Raw genomic sequence first — 8,876 nt, 5'->3', positions numbered from 1 at the left:
GTTCATGGGTGTGGTTTAATCAATAGGTGTGGTCATGGTGAGTGTGATGAAGTAAGTGGGTGTGGTGAGTGGGTGTGGTGAGTGGGTGTGGTGCGCGGGTGTAGTGTGCGGGTGTGGTGAGCGGGTGTGGTGAGCGGGTGGGGTGAGCGGGTGTGGTGAGTAGGTGTGATGAGTAAGTGTGGTGAGCGGGTATGGTGAGTGGGTGTGGTCAGTAGGTGTGGTGAGTGGGTATGGTGAGTACATGGGGTGAGTGGGTGTGGTGAGTGGGTGGGGTGAGCGGGTGTGGTGAGCGGGTGTGGTGAGCAGGTGTGATGAGTAAGTGTGGTGAGCGGGTGGGGTGAGCGGGTGTGGTGAGTAGGTGTGATGAGTAAGTGTGGTGAGTGGGTGTGGTGAGTGGGTGTGGTCAGTAGGTGTGGTGAGTGGGTATGGTGAGTACGTGTGGTGAGTGGGTGTGGTGAGTGGGTGTGGTCAGTGGGTTACTCAGCAGTACCTGAAAGAGTTCAGGAACGCCGTAGAACTGGAACAGGACTTGGGGATTGGTGTTGTAGTTTTGGGGAAAACTGACATGAAGATATGGAGGGAGAGAGATGAAGGCCACAGTGCCCTCAGCTGGGTCCTGATTAATATACACCTACACACACACACAGACACAGACACACACAGACACACACACACACACACACACACACACACACACACTGTACTGATACAGTAATATTTCAGATAAACACATTGCACCAACGTTTCTAGTTGTGGACACTATCAGCATGCTGAAAAAGCAGTTTTCCTCTGCCAGGAGGTTAAGACCTGCAACAAGACCCCAAACACACATCCAACTGAAATCAATACAGAAATTACTGTGGTAATCAGTGTTTTTATTTATTAATTTTTTACGACGACCATCTCACTCGAGTCTGAACCCTGTTAAAAAACTGAAATGAACTGAAAAAGATGTTGATGTAGAGAAAATAATATAAAGGAGGTTAAAGTGCTGCTCATGGAGCAGTGGACTGAGTTCAAGCTCATTATCCAAAAACTGCACTAATTAATAGAAATATTTATTTTTAAAAATAAAACTATACATCATTACTGTATGTTTGAGCTCAAAAGATCACTTCTGTAACTTATTGCTATATTTTAACTTTTATATTATATAAAAGTTATATTAATTATTAATTAATTAACTTAACTTATTTATGCTTCTAGAGTATTTTAAGAAGCTGGAGAGTAATTATGGCAGTGAGTGTGTGTACCCTGAGCGAACCAGGAGAGGGCAGTGTGAGCATTGTTAATAATGAAGGAAAATGAGTGTACACTTACTTTAAATTATTTTATAGATAATTTAAGAGAGAGAAAGAGGTGAGTGAGTGTGTGTGTGAGAGAGAATGTGTGTGTGCGTGTGTGTGAGAAAATGTGTGAGTGTGTATGTGTATGTGTGAGTGTGCGTGTGTGTGTGTGTGTGCGCATGAGAGAATGTGTGTGTGTGTGTGTGTGCGTGAGAGAATGTGTGTGAGTGTGTGTGTGTGTGTGTGTGTGTGTGCGCATGTGTGTATGTGTGTGTGATGTATGTGTGCCTGAGAGAATGTGTGTGTGTGTGAGTGTGTGTGTGTGTGTGTGTGTGAGTGTGTGTATGTATGTTTGAGTGTGTGTTTGTATGTGTGCGTATATGTGTGTGTGAGTGTGTGTGTGTGTGTGTGTTTGGATGTGTTTGTTTGTGTGGGTGAGGGTGTGTGTGTGTGTGTGTGTTTGTATGTGTGTGTGAGTGTGAGTGTGTGTGTGTGAGGGTGTGTGTGAGTGTGTGTGTGTGTGTGAGTGTGTGATGTATGTGTGTGTACCGATGGATGCAGGTCGTTGGTCATTGCTGTGACTCCAAATGTCAGATTGTAGAAATTCTCTGTATTGACGTCGACCACAGACAGAGCTAACGCTGCGGCCACCACGCTGACAGATCCGTCATTCAGCTTGGACATTCTGTTTCCCACCTTCTCTGTGATGTTCAGAATACTGACACACACACACACACACACACACACACACACACACACTCAGGTTTGTCTGTTGGTTTGAGGTGGTGTTGTGTTAGCCTGTACGCTGCAGTGTGTCTCTCACTAGTTAGTGAAGGGATGAAGGTCGCTCTGTGAGTTCAGGATGTCTGATGTGATGTTGATGATGACTTGTGCGAGGTCAAAGGTCATGATGCTGACATTCAGCACGACCTCCAGTGTGTTCAGCACCAGCCACAGGTCTTGCTCGTCCAGGGCCTTGCTCTCTTTCATGATGTCCTCGATTATGTTTAGCACGTCCAGCGCCGTGTCTGCAGAGAGACACTCTCATCATACCGACTCATGCACTGCGCTCTTACTCTCCACTGTTCACCATCAAGCTACCTAGCACAGTATAAATAAAAGACCTGAAATAACTCAGTATTGCAAATGATTTCTCCATCCATCCTTTAGTGTACACTTTAACTGAAGGTCACTGATAGGAAGCGAGTCAGGTTTATTCTGCACTGCGTTATAGTTTACAAGTGAGAGATGTTCACCGTTAGTGACTGTGATGTGCTCAAGGTCGGAGAGTTTGTTCACTACAGTGGGACAGTCCTGCAGGTTCGGAGTGATCCACACCGCACGGTTAGTCAGTCCACTCAGCAAACTGCACACACACACACACACACACACACACATGTTAGCATTCATACTTTAAATTAGCAAACAAATCACCAAATAACACCTCATTTATCCAGAGCTTAACATGCTGGAGATTATCCAGAGCGCTTGTTATATCCCACAATGCACTGCGTTATGTCCTTATACTAACAAAGCAAACACTGTCAAGAAGTTCCTGTACATTTTACAGTACATTTCTGGAGAACTCCAATTTCACAGTTCAATAAAACGATAATAATTGTGTAAAATGCAGGGCAGATATTCTGCAGTCTGACACGAAGGGGTTCTTTAGGGGTTCCTCGAATAATTAAAGGTTCTTCACTTCATGAAAGGTTCTGCTTGAAACTGTTCATGAAAGGTAAACGTGCCGTGTCACCCATTTAAGGGTTTAATGTAGAACTTTACGACAGCGTGTTTGCTTTATTTCAATAAAACATGCCGAATATGAATGTGAAAACTTATTAAACGTTTCCTATAACATTTCATTTTTGTTAATCGGAGATCTGTAAATAAAACACTAGAGTACACAGGGAAATAAAATCTAATAAAATACATTCAATTAAATGTTCAAATTAAATTAAATCTAATGAAATATTTCTCTGAGATAAACACAGATGTGTGTGTGTGTGTGTGTGTGTGTGTGGGTGGGTGTGTGATAATCAGTCTTCACTCAACTATAAAATCGAGCTATAAATTAATCAGGTCCCTAATTTCACTACACACACTGTTTTATGGCAGCACCTCAGATACGGACACATCTCACTGTACGTTATGGGACAGTCATTAAATGTGTGTGTGTGTGTGTGTGTGTGTGTGTGTGTGTGTGTGTGTGTGTTTGAACAGCCTGTTCACCTTATTAATGGGTCATTAGATGTCAGATGGCAAACATACACATCTGTAACACTCACACTGTGTTTACTCAGGAGTGAAACACACACACACACACACACACACACACACACACTTTAACTTTCATTTTACATGCAGAACATCAACCCGTCACCCAAACTAATATGGGAATATTATAAGTGTGTGTGTGTGTGTGTGTGTGTGTGTGTGTGTGTGGTACCACTGGCGTGTTGCTTTGTGTGTCAGATCTCCTTCACACTGCTGTATGTTTACGCGTTGAGCCGAAGTACTTATCCAAATGTACAGACCCCGACGAGTCTGCTGAGGCTGGTGAGGACACTGACCGGGGTCTGATACGCACACACACACACACACACACACACACACACACACACACACACACACACACACACACACACACACCATGTTATTAACAGGAACATGAAATGTATCTCATTCATTAGCTTAACTAACTCGAGCAGGATTAAAAGATAAAGTGAATAAAACACTGTTGTTGTTGTTGTTGTTAGTATAATGTGTGTTTATGTTGCGTACGTATGTGTGTGATGTGGATGTGTTCTGGAGCAGCATCCAGGCTCACGGTGCCGTTATCATACCGCTGCTCCAACAGCTGATGGATCTGTTTCTGCATTTCATTAACGTTCGAACACGACGTCACGTGCATCTGAAAGTCACAACTGAAGCAAGCAGAACGTTATTCACCTTCACAACACACACACACACACAACACACTGCAGACGCACACAGCAGGAGGAAGGAGAAATATATCAACTGACACAATGAGGAATTAAAACCGATTGATGGCTGTTTGGAGCTGATATTAAATTCCTCACCTCTGTGTGGAGATGAGAGAAAAACCCTGGAGAGAGAGAGAGAGAGAGAGAGAGAGAGAGAGAGAGAGAGTAAAGACTAATCCCACAGCAGATTTGATAGAGGAGTGAAGTGAAGGTGAATTAAACTCGTACCGCACTGGAATTCTCCAAACTGAAAAGTAAAAACAGAACAAATGAGTAAATTTCTTCTGTTTATTCTACTGAGACGTGATTTTATCTTCATCTACATCATAAATACTGCTGACCTTCGACCCACTGACTGTGGTGACGTTAATCTGAAGTTCAGCACAGACATTCCTTTAGTAGAGAGAGTTTCATGAAGCTACACACACACACACACACACACACACAGAGGAACATACACACCATTTGAATGAATTTGAACATTTTTATTTTGATAACTTTCCTCACTGATATGAGACGTGAGCTGATGGAGTCAGAATGACGTGTTAGTGATTATGTGGATTATTTCTCACCCAGCGCTGAAGGGTGTCTTCTGGATCCTGCTGTGGTCCTGTGATGGTCATGTTCACACTGACTTTAAAGAAACTGTCTGTAACACACACACACACACACACACACAAACACACACACACACACACACACACACACACACACACTATAATAGTCAGTCCCTCAAGGATTTTGTGATTTAGCGATGGCAGAAATTAACGCAAAATCAACCAAACTCCAGGATATAGCCAGAGATTAAATTTTAAAAAATGATTCGGGCTGAGACGCGTCATGTGACGTCATCTCAATGCGCATTCAGCCAAAGCCCTCTTTGAGACACGTGCGTCAAACACGATTACAGCTAAAAGGTCTCATTTACCAACAAACATCACTGTGAAAAAGCACGCAGAAATATTTAATGTAACTGCAATTTTGCCGATTCAAGCAGTTTTCCGCAAAAAAGCACAAAAAACTGCAAATTATGAAAAAAAGCAGCAGCAAAATCAAACATTTTTGGCCGCAACAATCACAAAAAAACTCCATGGAATCCTGTACAGACTGATTAATATTCAGGATATTTGATGTGATTTGTCACCAGTCGTAGTGAGTGCACTGCTCACCTGTGGCCTCAGTAGGCGGAGATTCTGTAACAGGAGTGGTGTTGGTGGTGGTGGGCGTGGCGGTGGTGGGCGTGGCAGTGGTGGGCGTGGCGGTGGTGGGCCTGGCGGTGGTGGGTGTGGTGGTGGTGGGCCTGGTGTTGGTGGGCGTGGTGGTGATGGGCATGGTGGTGGTGGGCCTGGTGGTGGTGGGCCTGGTGGTGGTGGGTGTGGTGGTGGTGGGCCTGGTGTTGGTGGGCGTGGTGGTGATGGGCATGGTGGTGGTGGGCCTGGTGGTGGTGGGCGTGGTGGTGGTGGCCCTGGTGGTGGTGGGCGTGGTGGTGGTGGGCGTGGTGGTGATGGGCGTGGTGGTGGAGGGCGTGTCTGTCACTGTGATGCTCTCCATTGTTGAATGAGGAATTACATCTGAGACTTTAAAACACACATTTCTAATAAATAAACAGAAATGAATCACACAAACACACAGTGAAAATAAAAATCAGGGGCTGTGTTCCAGTTACCCCTCATCCACTACCCCTTAGTGGAGTGACCTTGGTCACTTCACAGAAGGTTCTGTTTAAGTGTCTGACTTGTGAGCGATTCACAGTTTCGAACTGAATCTTTTTAATGAATCAAGTCGAACTGGCCACAAGTGAATCTAAATCAAACTTTCTGAATGGTACTACACAGTGTGAGTGTTATTAGTTTAACAATTCTAATACAAACTCATAAACTTTACACAAAACACCACAACATTTAACATTCCAGTAACTATTCTGTATTTCCATCCTGCGTGTCAGTCCACTCGGTGGCTCCATGTGCTGAGCTCTGACTCAAGAATAGAACCGAGTGCGCAGGCTGAGCTGATAAACGAAACCATCGATTCACTCAGTAAACCGAATGTCATTGCTGTCAGCCATGTTCCACTACTGGACCCATCCATCTATACATCCATTTTCTGTATCACTTATCCTACACAGGGTCGTGTGGAGCCTGGAACCCATCCCAATGGACTCGGGGCACAAGGCAGGAGACACCCTGGACCGGGTGCCAACCCATGGCACACACATTCACACACACACACCCATTCACACACTACAGACAGTTTAGACATGCCAATCAGCCTACAACATGTCTTTGGACTGGGGGAGGAAACCGGAGTAACCGGAGGAAACCCCCACAGCACGGGGAAAACATGCAGACAGGGCAGAGGTGGGAATTGAACCCCAAACCCTGAAGGTGCGAAGCAAAGGTGCTAACCATACTACAGGACCCCAAAACCCAAAACCTGATCACTGAATGAACTGAATCAGAGACCCTGTGTGACTGAGTCAAATGTCATGACTTGACTCACTCACTGAGTCGACTCACTGTTTAGTGAATCAGTTTCCTTGTCATGTTCAACTAAAAATGTAAATGATTCATAAGTATAAATAAAGTTTATTTCAAAAACATTGATTGTCCCAGCCGGAACATACTGTACACACACTCGTCACCTAGCTGATACACACTTCCGAGCCAGTAGAGGAGGTTTAATAAGTGTGTGTGTGTGTGTGTGTGTGTGTGTGTGTGTGTGTGTAACTCACCTGTAGGATAAACGTGTATATACTCCTCGCGTGTAGTTAGGTTGTAATCCAGAGGTGAGCGGTATCCATGTTTGAGGATCTCCACAACCTGTTTCTGGATTTTTCCCACGTCCTCACACGGAATCACATTCAGATGAGCCAAAACCTCGAAACTGCAGCACCATAACATTCAAACATAAAACCTTTCTTTACCAATTGCATTCGAGCCCTGAGCAAATGTCTAGCACAGCAATGATACACACACACACACACCATCATCACCATCATGTCTAAAAACACTCGGGATTATTTACTTACTTTATATATATATATATATATATATAAGTGTGTGTGTGTGTGTGTGTGTGTGTGTGTGTGTGTGTGTGTGATCTTACCAGTTTTCATTAAGATTGGCCCTCTCACTCACTGTATCCTGTTAATGATGAAGAGAATGAGGATGATGATGTTTGTTATGAGACTTTACACAGTTACAGCAGGTCTGTACGTGTGTTTACTCACCCTTCTGTTTCCGGTGTCGACCCGAGCAAAACCACAAGAAATAAATAAATCAGTCAAATAATAATTAGAAATACAACCAGTTCAGAAACAACCTGTATCGTTTACAATCAGCTTCACACAAACACACACTATAGAGACCCAGAAAGAATATAACATATGAAATATTAAAGAAGTGAAGACCGTGTAGATTTTCTCACCTTTTTAACACAACAACTGAAGGCAGGTAAAAATTCTTAGGAAGCACAGCTCTCAGCTGAACAGAGAAAACCAAATCCACAAACCTGTTAATAATCACACACACACACACACACACACACACACACACACACACACCAGGGTAATGAGAGTAAACTGAGCACTTACCCATTGATGTGTGATATCTTGAGCCTCGTATGGGGCTAAGATGGGTTTGTTATAGCTGAAGATGGAGAGCGAAACTTTAACCTCGTACCAAGACCACACTGAAACAGAACATTCACACAGTCCTGTTACCACGGCGACCTGCACTGACCAGCTGTTACAACTACAGATAAAGCTGAAGGTAAAATGTAAATCCATTACTTTTAAAAAAGTGCTGCTTCCAGGAATGATCTTTTTATTTCGAGTTCTTTTACAAAAATATAATAACTCCAGCTGTAAGAGGGAGGTGCACAGTTTTATATCTTTTGTGAGAACCAAATGGGAAGGACAGGGAAGGAATTTCTGGGAGTTTTTACAGAAAGAGGTGAAATGTTTCATTGTGGTTACTGAGGTTAAATGTTACAGTTAATTTCATTTGTAGCACAGAATGAATGGACTGTAATAATAATTATGACAAGGTCCTCACGAGGATAGTAAGACATAGATTGTGTGTGTGTGTGTGTGTTTACCGCACTCGACTGTATGGTCTATTACAGGTGTGCAGTGATGCTGCACGAGCCACACGCGTCCGTGCCACTCGATGACGTCACCGTCGGTGCAGTTGTGGGTGGCGATCTCGTGCACGCTGCGCGCTCTGCCCCACACCCTGAACATGGTCACGCTCCCCTGCAGGTTGGTGCCGCTCTCCACCGCCATCATGTCTCCTACGTAATAATGCGCAACCCCTAGAGTGAGCGAGCCTCCGCCCGCCAGCCTGCACGTGCCGCTGTCTCGGCCCATAGGTTCCATCGCGTCCTTCCTCAGCTCCGATGCCCGGCCGTTGATGACGAGCCCGAGCCGACTGGTCGAGGAGGACCATGTGATGCACACGGAATGCCAGTGTCCCAAGGCGAGAGTGTCCTCCGTCACCCAGATCCTCCCGAACAGCTGGACCTCCAGCTGCAGCCCGCGCCCCCCGAACCCGAGCTCCACGCGGCTGCGGTTGGGGTGCAGGTAGCTGAAGGCTCTCCACAC

General features: G+C 44.7%; 2 long non-coding RNA genes across 2 annotated transcripts; both read right to left on the bottom strand.

Annotated features, from left to right (window-relative positions):
* Positions 1-4,434: 4,434 nt before the first annotated feature.
* LOC128620858 (uncharacterized) lies at positions 4,435-4,958 on the bottom strand. Its single transcript, XR_008388185.1, has 3 exons — positions 4,846-4,958; positions 4,615-4,691; positions 4,435-4,520 (listed from the first exon to the last, which is right to left on the bottom strand). It is a non-coding gene; the product is annotated as an uncharacterized LOC128620858 (long non-coding RNA).
* A 797-nt stretch (positions 4,959-5,755) lies between these two features.
* On the bottom strand, positions 5,756-7,619 carry LOC128620126 (uncharacterized). The gene is made up of 3 exons (XR_008388086.1): positions 7,379-7,619; positions 7,005-7,156; positions 5,756-5,850 (listed from the first exon to the last, which is right to left on the bottom strand). It is a non-coding gene; the product is annotated as an uncharacterized LOC128620126 (long non-coding RNA).
* Positions 7,620-8,876: the final 1,257 nt, after the last annotated feature.

This window comes from Ictalurus furcatus, chromosome 16 (genome assembly GCF_023375685.1).
Source record: "Ictalurus furcatus strain D&B chromosome 16, Billie_1.0, whole genome shotgun sequence".
Taxonomy (NCBI): domain Eukaryota; kingdom Metazoa; phylum Chordata; class Actinopteri; order Siluriformes; family Ictaluridae; genus Ictalurus; species Ictalurus furcatus.
Note: the sequence above shows the minus strand (reverse complement) of the source record. Positions and strands in the feature narration are given on the sequence as shown.